This window comes from Cucurbita moschata, unplaced genomic scaffold (assembly GCF_002738365.1).
Source record: "Cucurbita moschata cultivar Rifu unplaced genomic scaffold, Cmos_1.0 Cmo_Scf00053, whole genome shotgun sequence".
Taxonomy (NCBI): Eukaryota; Viridiplantae; Streptophyta; class Magnoliopsida; order Cucurbitales; family Cucurbitaceae; genus Cucurbita; species Cucurbita moschata.
The window spans coordinates 1175327-1192113 of NW_019268569.1; the positions used below are offsets into that span (position 1 = coordinate 1175327).

The 16787-nt window shown below is 35.7% G+C and overlaps 1 protein-coding gene across 1 annotated transcript in view; it reads right to left on the reverse strand.

Moving 5' to 3' along the window:
• LOC111436354 (major pollen allergen Ole e 6-like) overlaps positions 1-10265 on the reverse strand; it is a 16238-nt gene extending 5973 nt beyond the window's left edge. Inside the window, exon 1 of the mRNA XM_023074111.1 lies at positions 10232-10265. The gene's annotated coding sequence lies outside the window, so the exon portion shown is untranslated. The remainder of the gene's footprint in view (positions 1-10231) is intronic.
• Between the last annotated feature and the right edge of the window lie 6522 nt (positions 10266-16787).

Sequence of the window (16787 nt, forward strand, 5' to 3'; positions counted from 1 at the left end):
TTTTTTTTTTTTTTTTTTTGTACAATTACTTTTAGCCAGTTTTAATTGATTTTCTAAAAAAATGGCTACTAACTCCCTATAATATTTTGGTATTTAATTTCTAAATAAGGGTAACAAAAATAGGAAAAATCTAAAATATATCTAGATGGAGTAAGAATTAGATAAAAGGAGAAAGAAGATCTAAGATATACTTTAGCAAACTGACCACATCCATAAGTCATTTTTGTTTTTCTCTCTCCACCGGTACCTATAACGTATAAGGTTCATGTTGTTAATGTGCTAAGCAACCTCGAGTTGGTTGTGCATTGCCAATCCAAAGACGATGATTTGAGAATTCACAATTTGAGTAACCGTGGAGATGAATACAAATAAAACTTTAAGAAGTAATTAGGGAACGATCGTCTTTTGGTGCAAATTTGAGAAGTCAAGTACCTATGTCTCTTTTGATAGCTTTTGGCCGAGTTAAGAAGAATAGATGGCTCCGTAAAAAGTGCATAAATGGAGCAGAATGAACTTATATTTGGACGGAGCAGAAAGAACTTGTATTAAGACGATAGAAATTTATTTGTTTAACTAGATGGAATTGTATTAAGATGATATAAATTTATTTGTTTGTTTAATTTTGGTGATGGAATTGATGAGTTTGAAGTTGAATAAAGAAAGTAGAGTTTTGTTGGATAATCCTTAATGGATTTTTTATTTTTTATTTTTTTTATAATGTATTTGTTTATCTTGAAATTTTTAAATTAAGAAAAAAAAAAGTGAAACGTACTAGAAAACAAATTTTTAAATTGTAATATTGATTTTAAATTAAAACTAGGAAATTAAAAAAAATATGAATTTTCGGAGATGAATAATAAAATAGAAATAGGTAGACTTCCGACTCAAATCTAGAATAGAAAAAGAAATTTATAACGGGTTGGTTCAAATTAATATTTCATATATTAAAAGTAAAGAAAACATATATTTAATTTTAAGGGTTTAAATAATATAAACCGTACCTATATTAATATATTAAATGCTAAAATATTTTATTTTAAATTAAATAAACATTTAATCTCACATTTTTTTCTCTCTTACTTTTTCTTCTCTCATATTTGAGAATCGTTTTTCAAGAGGTTTGTTTGTCCCTTTCAAGAGGCTTGTTTGTCCCATTCATATGTTCAAGTCATAGTAAGAAAGATATTATATAGGAGATTATATGTTAATAGTTTTCTATATTTTCTATATCTCCGACTTCGGCATGCTCCCAAAGTACATGCAAAAGAGAAAAACAAAGAGGAAAGAGGAAAGAGAGAGGAGTTGTCTAAGTTTTCCAGCAAGAGTCTGAAACGAACCCACAGTCCAAAACTTCCATAATCGATGTCGAAAAGCTTAGTTAACACCACGAGGAGGATCCTCGACGACTGCATATAATTTTAGGGTAAGTTTTGTGTCCTTGTAATTACATATTGCCTTGTTGGCACCATCGAGAAAGAAATTTGGGAAAACGAATTTTGAGAAAACAAGATTCGCCTTCCCCGACATCCATCGGCCACAAAACTTTGTGAAAGAGGAGTTGAAGGCTTAATAGAGAGATTGAGGAGAAGAACGGCAAAGGAGAACGTTGGAAACTGTCGCAGGAAGGAGAGAGATAATGAATCAGAAAATCGCACAAAAATTTGGGGGAAGAAGAAAGGATCTGATGGATCTGGGTCGGAGCCATACTAGATACAACGAATCAGATACTCGTGGCCCAAGTTTCCTAAGCTCTGTCCACTACAATGGCCCAATAACCAACATGCGGTCCTGTTAGGATCGCAAAATAAAGCACACACTCGATCTAGATGAACACAAAGAATATGAGAGACAAAATGCAAGGAGAACTCTAGCTAAAAGATTTGTATCGATGACTCCAAGTATGTAGAGTAAGAGAGAATACAGAGAATAGAGAAAGTACATTTTGAAAGCTCTTCTAAGGGGATATATATGGTTCCGCTTACTATATATCACTTTACCAGATATAACCATCTACTATATATAACTATCTACCATATATAGCTTGACCGGATATAGCTTTTTACTATACATAGTTATTTATTATTTATGACAATTTACTTTATATGTCATCTACCATGTATTGTTTTACTACTTGACTAAAGTATAAATAAGCAGTAGGCTCCATAATCTAAAAATTCTCGAAACTAATCTAGTTAACCAAGAATTTCAATCTCAAACGACCATGAGCATCTTCACTGCACCATACCAATTGAGGCTTTGCACAACCTCAATATTCCAACATCAACATATTTTGTAAACATAGTTGCTGGATTCTTTGCACCTTTTATGTTCTCAAAACACATCACCATCTTCCACTAACCTGCAACTGAAATGGTATCGCCTTCCGTGTATTATCTTTAAATGATAGATCGGGTTTCTCACTAATCGTATAACACTCCAACTATCTCTATAAAGAATCTTTTCGTGTTGCTTCTTGCCCAATTCTTCCAGATAGTCAGTCATCCATATCTCTTATTTTCAGCTTCACTTATTGCCATGTACTCAGCATCAGTACAACGCATTTTTGAAGCCTAGAAATTCCATCATCCATGACTTGCTCTCACTTGGTTGTATTCTCCAACTGTAGGACCTCATCAAAGGGCTCTAGTTCCTTTTCATCAGCAACAGATAGTGTAATGAAGGTTATCTGGTACTCTGATAGTACTAAATGATCTTCTCAACACCGATTCAGGTGTCACTTGCTCTACCGCTGGTTCCTCTACAACAGTCTCAGGAGTTTCTTGAGTATCTGCTACAACATCACTAGGTGATTTTTTTCACAACCCAACCTCAACCCCCACTTGCTTCGTCGACTTAGAACCTTGCTCCACATCTGATTTTTCAGCAGTAGTCTCAGGAGTTTCATGAGTATCTGCTACAACATATAGGTGAGTTTCCCTGCAACTCAAGCTCAACTCTCACTTACTTCGTGGTTTTCGAACCTTTCTCTACATCTGTATGGATCATTTTCAACCGCACTTTTATTAGTTCTCTGGCAATCCTTGTGAAGCTAACTCGTTTCTGCTTGCTCATAACGTAGTTCTCACAACGACCCACATCAAATGATTTCAGACCTTCTAAAACTTCTTTCGCAACAAGCATCTTCATTTCTTTCACGCTTATATGTCCAAGTCTATTATGCCATAGACTTGAATTTGAAGCACTCTCAGCAACAACAGCCATGTTCATACACCCTGCAATGGTTTATAAAGTTCTAGATTTTATGTCACGTGCTACCACCATAGCACCCTTCATAATCTTCCATGAACTCCTCCCTAACTTTGTTGCATAACCCGTGTTGTCCAACTGACTAATAGAGATCAGGTTCTTCTTGAGACCACAAATATATCTGATATCCTTTAATGTCTACTGATTTTCTGTCAGAGTTTTTATATAGACATCCTCTTTTCTTTTAATCTCCAAATCTTTGTTATCAGCAAGATACACCTTCTCGAAATCTTCAGACTTGAAATTCCAGAACAACTCTTTATTTAGAGACGAATGAAAAGATGCACTTGAATTCAAAATCCAGGATTCAATCGAACTGTCCATGCTAAGGATTAGAGCATCCTCAATGTCTTCTACTGAATTTATAGAATCATCATCATCATCTCCAGATTTGTGATTCTGCTTTCTTTTTGGTCTTGTACAATCTTTCCGAAAGTGGCATTTTCTCCAATATTCCAACATGTTACGTTTGGTCTATTTGAAGATTTTTCTCAGTTCTTTGATTTTGATCGCCCTTTGTTTGGGCCCTTCGATTTACTTCTTTCCCGTTGGTCAACACTGAGAGCACTACCAGATGAATTTCAAATTTCTTGTTTGTGAATACTTTCGCTGAGAACTCCATCTCGAATTTCATCAAACTTCCGTTTATCAAATCCTCGGGAACTGCTGATTGCGACAACAATAGTATTCCATGACTCGGGTAAAGATGACATCAAAATCAATGCTTTAATTTCATCCTCGAAATTAATTTTCACCGAACTCAGTTGACTTACGGTCATATTGAATTCATTTATATGATCAACAACAGATCTACCTTCAGACAATTGTAAATTAAACAATCTCCCCATCAAATACACTTTGTTCATAGCTGACAATTTTTCGTACATATTCGACAACACTTTCAACAGATCTGACGTTGTCTTCTCCTTGATGATGTTGAACGCCCCGTTTCTAGATAACATCTACCGGATCAACCCTAACGCTTGTCGATCCCTAAGCTTCCACGGTTTTATGGTCATGGTATTGGCTTCACCCCCAACAGGGGTTCGTGAAGATCTTTCTGGTACAGATAATCTTCAATCTGCATCTTCCAGAAACTGAAGTCGGATCCATCGAACTTCTCTATTCCAATCTTTAAACTTCCCATTTTCACAGATTGTGGTGAATTTCACCTAACTTTGTTACCAGTTGTTAGAATCGCACAACGCATACACTCGATCTAGATGAATACAAAGAATAGGAGAGAGAAAATGTAAGGAGAACTCTAGCTTGGACGACGCGGAGGCTTGCGGTAGTCGGCAGTGGGCGGCGGCTTCCCGGCTGCTTTCCAGCGTATTTTCTGGTGACTGTTTCGGCGGCTTCTCGGCTTGCCATATTTAGCATGGTTTCCACCGTTCCGACCCTGCCAAACCTATTTTCAGCCCTAGTTAAGGTAATTGAGGCCGTTGTAGAGTCGTATTTCACATTTTTAGTTGAATTATGGTGCGATAGAAAATGAACCCCGACAACCTTTGGAGTAGCTCACGAGGAACGGGAGCTTACATTAATTAATTTAGGGAGTACTTCGACTAAGGCCAAAGTAATTGTATGTGTTACAATTTAAGATGTATGAGCTATGATGATGTATGAGTTACGAGATATATGAACTGTATTATATGATGTCGTATACTAGTATATGATGATGTATTAGTTATGATGATGTGTGAGTGATGAAGTTGTACGAGCTGCGTCGTATGATGTCGTATACTAATATGATGATGAATGAGTTATGATGCTTGAGTTGTGACGCATGATGATGTACGTTAATTATGATGCATGATGTACATATTATGTTTGATGCACGTGATGGCTTTATGATTAGTATGATGTTTGCATGACGTTTTGCTTAATATGATGACGTTTTTCATATTGAGCATGCTATATGATAATGAGTGCCATATTGCATCATTTAGATCGACCCGGGACACAACCCTAAGAGCATGAAAATGATATTAATATAAATATCCAGAGATAAGACTAGAGGGTTGTATTTTCATAAACATGGGGCTACTTAGTGTGGACACTAGGGGGTTCCACTGACCGGACGTTGCTACAGATTAGTGACTAGAGAGGATTCAGGGGGTGTGCGAGCCCACCTAGGGACTCACATTCGCACGTGTGGGTCGTATGTAGGGAAAAGAGATAAGACTAGAGGGTTGTATTTTCATAAACATGGGGCTACTTAGTGTGGACAGCTACAGATTAGTGACTAGAGAGGGTCCAGGGGGTGTGCGAGCCCACCTGGGACTCACATTCGCACATGTGGGTCGTATGTAGGGAAGTATTAAACATCCATAATTGTCTGAGAGTGGTAGGGGTAATGATAATAGAGATAGGTGTGGGTCGTATGTAGGGAAGTATTAAACATCCATAATTGTTGAGACTGACAATAATAATAGAGATAGGTCCCAAGAGCATGATTGCATGTGTTTGCATTTATGTGGCCCATATAGTGGGGCCAATTACTAAGTATTCTTTGAAATACTCCGGCCGTACATCATTCCACATCATACCGCGGCATCACGAATAGAGACTATGACACGTGCATAGGGTAGGCTCATATTTAAATTTATAGTCTTAGATTAGACTAGATTGTTTTGCATTTCATTGTTTTTAATATACTTAAAAAAAAGAATTTGAATCGAATCCAGTATATACTTCGCCTTTCTTGTCGTACGCGTTCTTTTTAAAAGGTTAAATTCGCAATTATTGGAAGAATTCTTTACGGAGCAATTCTTTTTAAAAGGTTAAATTCGCAATTATTGGAAGAATTCTTTACGGAGCAATTCTTTTTAAAAGGTTAAATTCGCAATTATTGGAAGAATTCTTTACGGAGCAATTCTTTTTAAAAGGTTAAATTCGCAATTATTGGAAGAATTCTTTACGGAGCAATTCTTTTTAAAAGGTTAAATTCGCAATTATTGGAAGAATTCTTTACGGAGCAATTCTTTTTAAAAGGTTAAATTCGCAATTATTGGAAGAATTCTTTACGGAGCAATTCTTTTTAAAAGGTTAAATTCGCAATTATTGGAAGAATTCTTTACGGAGCAAGAACAGGTTCTTTCTTTGATCTTCCCAAGAGCTTCTTTTACTTTATAGGTATATAGGGGAAAATTTGGTATTTGGATATTATTTGCATCAACAATTTGGCCATTCATTCATGATTGGTTCTAACACCATGTAAATAGAAATTTTACTTAAATAAATGCTGAAGATATACCAAAAAAAAAAATAATTAATTTCTATTATGAAAGGTTCATTTGGTAAGAGTTGATCAATTGAATATTCCACTTTCTTAGTTAGAATCCTGCCTAGGGAAGTAACTACGTTTTTGATGTATACATAGGTAAAGCCGTGTGCAATGAAAAATGCAAGCACGGTTTGGGGAGGGATTATTTTGTATTTGTTTTTAATATCTCTAAATTTTAGTATTTCGACATTTATATGATGAAGTTTTCTTTTAAGAGTATTTAAAGAAGATGTTTTAAATATTTTTGACCTTTATACGATGAAATTTTCTTTTTAGTACTATGAGTATAGAAATTTAGGGTATAGTAAATTTTTAACTCATTTCTTTATTTTTTTTATTTTTTATTTAAGATAGAGTAAATTTTTAACTCATCTTTATTTTTTATTTTGTTTTATTTTTATTTATTTATTTTTTGTCTATATATTTACCTCATGTACAACATTAATAGATAGACACAAAATTTGGTTCTGAAGATGATAAGGAATGTGGATGCTTTGTTGCCATGACGGTGGGTTTGGTCGGGGCTCAACTCGAGGTTGAGTTTGAGAAGATCAATGTACAGTTGCCAATTTCCATGTATTACATTCATTTGGTTAACGATCTAAGGATGTTCGACTTCCAGTCGAAGGACAATGATTTGAACATTCTTCATTTGCCTATTTGGAGAGATGATTGTAATTTTGACTTAAAAGGTTAACTTTTGGAGAGCAACCAGCTTCCCATGCAAAGTGGATAGGCCATATGCATGTCTCTTTCAAATGCTTGTCTCTTTCAAATGCTTATTGCATGAGAAGGACCACACATAGCTTTGTGATAGATGTCAAGATCAAGATGTAAGAATTTATATTGGGGAAGCTAAAGATTATGAAATTTACTTGAGAAACCAAATGCAACTAATAATGATTAATTGGTTCATAAATGGATTAACCTTTATTATTAATTCATTTTATTCTTCACTTATACATGATCAAATGAAAATATACCAATATTTGAAGAATAAAGAGGATAAGTTGGGCAACATTTTAGAAAAATAAAGATATAATATTTTAATATAGCTAAAATAATGTGTTTTTCACTTGTTTTTAGTGAAATCCACACCATCAAATATTTGTAAATAAGCTAAAACCACATTTTTTTATACGGGTATGGAAATTTCATGCCAAAACAGACAATATACACTAGTGGTGGACTTCAGTTGTTACAAATGGTATCAGAGTCAGATGTGAAAATCTCTCCCTAGTAAACATTTGGTTCACATTCTAAAGCCGTGAAGATAGGTTCTAAAGCCGAGCCGTGAAGATAGGTTCTAAAGCCGAGCCGTGAAGATAGGTTCTAAAGCCGAGCCGTGAAGATAGGTTCTAAAGCCGAGCCATGAAGATAGGTTCTAAAGCCGAGCCATGAAGATAGGTTCTAAAGCCGAGCCATGAAGATAGGTTCTAAAGCCGAGCCATGAAGATAGGTTCTAAAGCCGAGCCATGAAGATAGGTTCTAAAGCCGAGCCGTGAAGATAGGTTCTAAAGCCGAGCCGTGAAGATAGGTTCTAAAGCCGAGCCGTGAAGATAGGTTCTAAAGCCGAGCCGTGAAGATAGGTTCTAAAGCCGAGCCGTGAAGATAGGTTCTAAAGCCGAGCCGTGAAGATAGGTTCTAAAGCCGAGCCGTGAAGATAGGTTCTAAAGCCGAGCCGTGAAGATAGGTTCTAAAGCCGAGCCGTGAAGATAGGTTCTAAAGCCGAGCCGTGAAGATAGGTTCTAAAGCCGAGCCGTGAAGATAGGTTCTAAAGCCGAGCCGTGAAGATAGGTTCTAAAGCCGAGCCGTGAAGATAGGTTCTAAAGCCGAGCCGTGAAGATAGGTTCTAAAGCCGAGCCGTGAAGATAGGTTCTAAAGCCGAGCCGTGAAGATAGGTTCTAAAGCCGAGCCGTGAAGATAGGTTCTAAAGCCGAGCCGTGAAGATAGGTTCTAAAGCCGAGCCGTGAAGATAGGTTCTAAAGCCGAGCCGTGAAGATAGGTTCTAAAGCCGAGCCGTGAAGATAGGTTCTAAAGCCGAGCCGTGAAGATAGGTTCTAAAGCCGAGCCGTGAAGATAGGTTCTAAAGCCGAGCCGTGAAGATAGGTTCTAAAGCCGAGCCGTGAAGATAGGTTCTAAAGCCGAGCCGTGAAGATAGGTTCTAAAGCCGAGCCGTGAAGATAGGTTCTAAAGCCGAGCCGTGAAGATAGGTTCTAAAGCCGAGCCGTGAAGATAGGTTCTAAAGCCGAGCCGTGAAGATAGGTTCTAAAGCCGAGCCATGAAGATAGGTTCTAAAGCCGAGCCATGAAGATAGGTTCTAAAGCCGAGCCATGAAGATAGGTTCTAAAGCCGAGCCATGAAGATAGGTTCTAAAGCCGTGAAGATAGTAAAGACATTTGACTAAAACAAATTGTGAGTCCAACTTACTTAAAATTCTATTTTATTCTTGCTTAAAACTCTCTCAAGCGAGCACAAACTACCATAAAATAAAACCCTCTCACACTCCACACTGTCTAGACAACTTCTTTGTGACCGCACAGATTATCTGGCGCACGACCGTTTTAAAACCCTCTCACACTCCACACTATCTAGACAACTTCTTCGTGACCGCACAGATTATCTGGCGCACGACCGTTTGAGGTAAATTAGTTGTGTAGTCCCTCGTTCCCTCTTAGGATGGGTTTACAAAGTCGCACCCCAGCCATTTCTTCACACGATAGTAACTTCTAGTAGCTTCAATGTGCTATCCTATCTGAAATTGATCGCTAGATAGTGTTAATGAGGTGCCAAAGGAAGTAGGAATTAATTTAACTCTTAACCATACCATACCATTCACATTGAATAGGAATTAATTTAACTCTTAACCATACCATACCAATCACATTGCTAGTAGACCGGTTAAGCTTCTTATTCATCCCAAGATGCTGTGGAAGTAATTAGGATTTTCGGACATCTAAGCAATTCAAGTTTTGGACTCTCATCTCCAAGACTATCTCGACTAGTTTCTTTGCCTATTATGGTTCTAGGAAGAATTACCATCTACACCTATAACTCTAGAATACTTGGTCTAAATGAAATGTACCAACCTATATCAATATAAAATCATCCAAATTCTAACGTACTACTCTTAACTCAATACAATTATGTATGCTTTATTAGGGAGAGAACCGAACAAATAACTCTTCAGAGATAACATTCATCCCATATATCACATTCTCAAAAAATGGAGGAGAAAGAAGGTTTATGAAACTCCATCTTACAAGCTTAAACTTGAATACAATTATTATTAAGAGCCCTCTTTGTTTTGCATTCCATTATTCAGTTCTCCACCTTGATGTGTAGCTTATCTGTGAAACAAATACAAATACAATAATCAATTAATTAATTAATTAATTATTAAGAGAAAATAAAAATGATCTAAAAAGGAAGAGAACATACCAGCGGCTTCTTTCTCACCACAATCTTCATCGCACTTAACTTCGCAGAAGCTTTGGCCATTGCCCTTTTCAAGGCATTCCTTCTCGCATTTTTCGTAGCATAACCTATACTTGGCTTCAAATTTAGCCTCATATTTGGCCTCCTTCGCGCTTTCAGTGGCACTCGAAACCTGCAATGCAGCCACCACAACAATGCACACCAACAACACTACAATCATCTTCTTCGCCATTTTATTTTATTTTATGCTTTTTCTTGTGCCTTTCCAATGCTTCTTTTTGCGAGTGGATGAATGTTTCAAAAGCCTAGCAACCCTTTTATAAGCTTCTACCAAACCTAAATTTAGATCAATACCCTTATTTTCGGCCATATATTTGGTTCCCTAATACAACAAAAAATTGTATGCCATTCATTTATAACAAATACTAATAATAACCAATCAAATTTCCTCTCAAATCTCCAAACTTATGTCACCAAATAAATACCAACTCCAAATCTTAGGTATTAGAAATGTAATTCACTCAAAAGTATATGAAAACATACAATGGGCACGGAGGGAGGACTGAATGTGAGATCCCACATTGGTTGGAGAGCAGAGCGAACCACCTTGTAAGGGTGTGGAAACCTCTCCTTAGTAAACCTATTTTAAAAATCTTGAGGGAAAACACCCTTGTAAGCAATCTCTAGTAAACCTATTTTAAAAACCTTGAGCTAAAACACCGTCATAAGCAAATTATGGTCGTAATATATGAAAGTTACTAACTCTTGGAATGTCTCATGTAAGGTTGAGACTATATAAAACCATGTACGTTATCTTGGTAAAGTAAGACTTGGAAAATGTAGTAAAAGGATTTTTTTTTTTTTTTTTTCGTTTGACCCATGATTAAGTTTCTTTGGAATTCTATATAATTTAGATTGAATGTTTAGAATCATTCAAGCTAGACATGATCGATCTTGCTTGTGGAGTGATTTGAATCTCAAACAACTGTTCTTACCTTGAGATATTCGATCAACAAGTTAATTCGAATCTTAATTCTCTTGTAGTAATTCCTCATAATCTGGACTATGTCAGCCAAGTAAGTGGCTCCACTATCAATTTGGTTGGAAGAATTGCTTTATGTATGATGACACGTGCCCAGTGGCCCTTGCACGTGTCATATGTTGATATGCTTTGATATGTTATGCTATTATATACTATGATATGCTATAATATGTTTTGAAATAAGGAAATCTATAATGCAGAACGTCTCTATGCCATATCATGAATGATATGTTATGTATAAAATAATGTATAAGAATTCTGCCAGCATAATTACCAAATTTAATATGTTATGAAAGAATGAAGGTTTGTCTTGTATCATTTATTATGCCATGATGAAAAGTATGGGGACTTCATGCATAACTGTGTTCACGTGAATCAGAATACTTCCCCATTATGATGAGTATGAACGCATATATTATAAGACTGATTATGACACTTATGTTTGTCATGATGATACAACGACCCTAGGTGTTCGGCAACAGCCCGCCAACGAGTGCTAGCCCAAGCGATGTGCGAGCCTACCTGGTGGGGCCACATTTGCACGTGTGGGCTGTGTTTAGAGAAGTATTACACATCTAATTTAGTTCAAAAATTGGAAAGCCGCCTAAGAGAATAAAAGAATGTTTTAAATGATAGTTCTAACCATGTTGCATGTGTTTGCATTTCACGACCCCAATATTGGGGTCATTTACTGAGTACTTCTTAAAATACTCTCATGGCTTTGCTTTGGGCTTCCCCAATTCTCAACAATGGATTTTATCGACATGGACATGGTTAAGTTTAGGGCATGACTCTGATACCATGTTAGAAATCACGACTCTTGAGTATTTCTTAAAATACTCTCATGGCTTTGCTTTGGGCTTCCCAAATCCTCAACAATGGATTTTATCGACATGGACATGGTTAAGTTTAGGGCATGGCTCTAATACCATGTTAGAAATCACGGCTCTCCACAATAGTATGATATTGTCCACTTTAGCTTAAGCTCTCATGGATTTGCTTTGGGCTTCCCCAAAAGGCCTCGTACCAATGGAGATAGTATTCCTCAATTATAAACCCATGATCTACCACTAAATTAACGGATGAGACTTACTCCCAATAATCCTCAACCATAACCAACGTGGAACCCACTCCCAATAATCCTCAACCATAACCAATGTGGGACTCACTCCCAATAATCCTCAACAAATAGAACTTTAAGGAACATTTGGGGAACGACCTGTTTTGGTGCAAATTTGAGAAATCAGATGCCTATGTCTCTTTTAATAGCTTTTAGTCCGAGTCAAGAAAAATAGATGGCTTCCTAAAAGATGCAGAAATGGATTAGAAAGAACTTATATTTGGACAGAGCACAAGGAACGTGTATTAAGAAAATACAAGATGAAATTTATTTATTTAACTACATGGAATTTACTTGTTTAAGTTTTAGAATTGATGAGTTTGAAGTTGAATAAAGAAAGTAGAGTTTTGTTGGATAATGAATTATTTATTTTTATTTTTTATTTATGATAATGTATTTGTTTATCTTGAAATTTTTAAATTAAGAAAAAGAAGTGAAACGTCTACTAAAATACAAAATTTTAAATTGTAATATTGATTTTAAATTAAAACTAGGAAATTAAATAATATGAATTTCCAACCTAAGTTTCTCCCGATAAGAACAATAAAATAGAAATAGGTAGATTTCGAACTCAAATCTAAAATAGAAAAAAAAAATTTATAACGGTAGGTTCAAATTAATATTTCATATATTAAACTAATATTTCATATATTAAACGTAAAGAAAATATATATTTAATTTTGTATGTTTAAATAATATAAACTGTACCCACATTAATATATTAAATGCTAAAATATTTTATTTTGAATTAAATAAACATTTAATCTCACTTTTTTTTTTTCTCTGACTTTTTCTTCTCCCATGTTTGAGAATCATCTTTTAAGAGGCTTGTTTGTCCTCAGTTAGATTCATATATTCTATAGTAAGAAAGATATTATATAGGAGATTATAAATGTTAATAGTTTTCTATATTTTCTGTATCTCCGATCTCGGCACACTCCCACAGTACCTGCAAAAGAGAAAACAAAGAGGAAGGAGGAATGAGAGAGAAGTTGTCGAAGTTTTCCGACGAGAGTCGCATATGATCATCATGTGAATTATTAATCTTCTCAATTAACGAATTTATAAAAAGAGATTAAATATTTTTTGATCCAGTCTTATACAAACTCATCCATATGTTATAAACTCTTTAGGTTATTTATATCAATAGTGTTACCAAGATAAGGCACCCAACCTTATCCATATATTATAAACTCTTTAGGTTATTACTTGAACACAATCCTCTTAAATGTCAACTACATATTATTCAAGATCACATTAATAACCTTAGATTTTAATATCATGGATGACAATTAAATTACAAATAAAATAATAAAAAATATTGTTAAAAACTAAATAATTAATTATGAGGTTGTAGGGCATAAATCCCAACAATCTTCCACTTGCACTAAAGCTGGTGAGACATGTGTCCTAGGGCATACTCTATACCCAACATGTTCTCCCACTTGCCCTAGAGGAGATGACCTGTCTCGTAATCCTAGACATTCTAGATGACCCTCAAACACTTTAGCCTAGAGAGCCATTTTATATAAATCAAAATAATTATCCTTAAAAGTCATCTTGGTCACTACCACGATGCTTTCTCTCAATATCATTCTTTATAGATTGATTTTTTATAACTTCGGGATGTTGAACTTTAAAATAATTATATAAATCAAAATAATTATCATTAAAACTTATCTTTGATGTTGAACACCACGTTTCTGGATAACGTCAACCGGATCAACCCTAATGCTTGTCAATTCTAAAGCTTCCACTTGTTCTATGGTCATGGTATCCGGCTTCACCCCAGTAGAGGTTTGTGAAGATCTTTCTAGTACAGATGATCTTCAATCTGCATCTTCCAGAAACTGAAATCGGATCCATCGAACTTCTCAATTCCAATCTTTAAGCTTTCCATCTTCACAGATCGTGGTGAATTTCGCCTAGCTCTGATACCTGTTGTTAGGATCGCAGAACAACGCACACACCCGATCTAGATGAACACAAAGAACAGAGAGAGAAAATGCAAGGAGAACTCTGGCTAAAAGATTTGTATTGATGACTACAAGTATGTACGAGAGAATACAAAGAATACGGAAAAGTACATTTTCAAAGCTCATTTATATATATATATATGGTTCAGCTTATTATATATAACTTTACACCAGATATAACTATTTGTATAACTATCTACCTATATAACCATCTATTATATATAACTATCTACCATATATAGCTTTACCGGATATAACTTTTTATTATACATAGCTATTTACTATGATAATTTACTATGTCATTAGCTTTACTATGTATAACTGTTGACTAAATTGTAAATAAGTAACAAGCTTCATAACCTAACAGGTCCAGCCTAGCTTTTTACTGTACATAGTTATTTACTATTTATGACAATTTACTATCTCATTAGCTTTATTGTATATAACCGTTGACTAAATTGTAAATAAGTAACAGGCTCCATAACCTAATAGGTCCAGCCTGCCAAATCGAGTCCTAAACTCATCTCGGCCCAAAAGCCAGCGGTTGGGTTTTATGTCCTACAACTCATAGTTTGTAAACAAAAACATATTCTGTTTTTAATAAAGTTATTATTGATGTTTATTCAGTAAAGATTGTTATTGAATAAAGTGAATTTTACGATCATTAATCTAAATCCAATAAACTAAGAACACTCTGGCTATAATATGATTACTTGAACTATATGTAGAGACATAAGAGTGGATCAAGTTCAAGTATATAGTCAAAATAATCTATAGTACGTGGATAAGGCTGAGTATCTTATGTTGGGAACACTATGGATGCGGCCCACTTTTGAATATGATATAAACAATGTGATCACTTGTACATGTGGAGACATGTGAGTGGGGGCGTCCTATGCAATGAGTATGGCATAAGATCGGACCATGAAGAAAACCACTCTCACTTTATAATGTCGTTTACTGTTGAGACTAATTTTTTCATTCTATAACCTAGGTAACTCAATCTTAATCCTAAGCTAACTATGAACTCCTATTTATTCAAAATTATCCTTAGATTTACATGGGTGAGAGTGGCCTGAGTTCGCCGACTCAATAAGCCTCCCATTTCAGAGGTAAGACTGGGTGAATAGTTGGGGACATAGGGTGCAAGATAGTATTCGCTCCTACCCGCTTTTAGGGATAGTAGAGAGGTTGTTCCCTTAAGTACTGACTCTAGGTCTTAAACAAAGGGCCCCACCCTCTCATTGACCCAAGAGGTATTCGGTTTGGTGGTTGGACCACAAACCAATTTGATTTAATGTTAAATATTAATTAAATTTTTAATTAATCATTTAATATTATTTTGATTTGAAATTAATTATTTAAATTAATTGTTGAATTGAAATAAAGAAAGTCAAAATGTTGACTTTACTTAATGGAAAAATCCATGTTTGAGTTAGTGGAATAGGGAGTGTCAATATATAGTTTAACCAAATTTGCATGTTTGACATATAATCCCACCAATTTGAGTGGAATTTTGAGTGTCAAAATTTGGTTTAACCAAACTTGCATGTTTGCCCGATAAACTCCACAGATTTGAGTAGAATTTTGAGTGTCAAAATTTGGTTAACTCAAACTTACATGGTTGCCACATAATCGCACAAATTTGAGTGGAATTTTAAGTGTCAAAATTTGGTAATCTCAAATTTGCATGAACATGCAAAAATGACTCTATAAATAGAGTGATCAAGTTACATGAAAATTCTCTTGAAAAACTTTGAGAAAATCTCTCAAAACTCTCTCTTTAGATATACTAAATTCCTATCAAGTTTAGTCACTCACTGGATTCCACAATCTCGTTCTAAGGCCGGAGAATAGTAGGGAAGACATTAGTGGTGGTTCGAAACCGGTTCGTGAGGAAAAAGAAATTTGAATTACAAAAGGTTAGTATGTATTCAAACTCATCGAGTTTTAATGCTTTTGAACATGCCAGCTAATTTACTATAATTGATGTACTTATTCTGCCTAAGATCCAAATTGCTTCCGCATGTATTATATTAACACCATCACCAGCGACTTGCGAACCACGACCCGAACTGCACTTTATCCAGCGCCTCGACCCGAGACGCCTGTGCTGTCGTGGCCTGCTCAGATGTCGCCACATCTCAAGCCGCGATGCAAAAAGCCCTTCTGAGTGGCTTGGACGATGCAGAGGCTTGCGACGGTGGGCGGTGGGCGGCGGCTTCCCGATTGCTTTCCGTCGTATTTTCCGGTGACTGTTCCGGCGGCTCCCCGGCTTGCCATTTTGGCCTAGTTTCCATCGTTCTAACCCTGCCAAACCTATTTTTGGCTCTGGTTAAGGTAATTGAGGCCGTTTTAGAGTCGTATTTCACATTTTTAGTTAGATTATTAATTAAAATGTGAAATACTAATGAAAGATGACGAACGATGCAATAGGAATCGAACTCCGACAACCTTTAGAGTAGCACTCAAGGGACGCATGTGTTACAATTTATGGTGTATGAGCTATGATGATGTATGAGTTATGAGATGTATGAGCTATGATGATGTTGTATGAGCTGCGTCGTATGATGTTGTATACTAGTATATGATGATGAATGAGTTATGATGCATGATGATGTTGTATGAGCTGTGTCGTATGATGTTGTATACTAG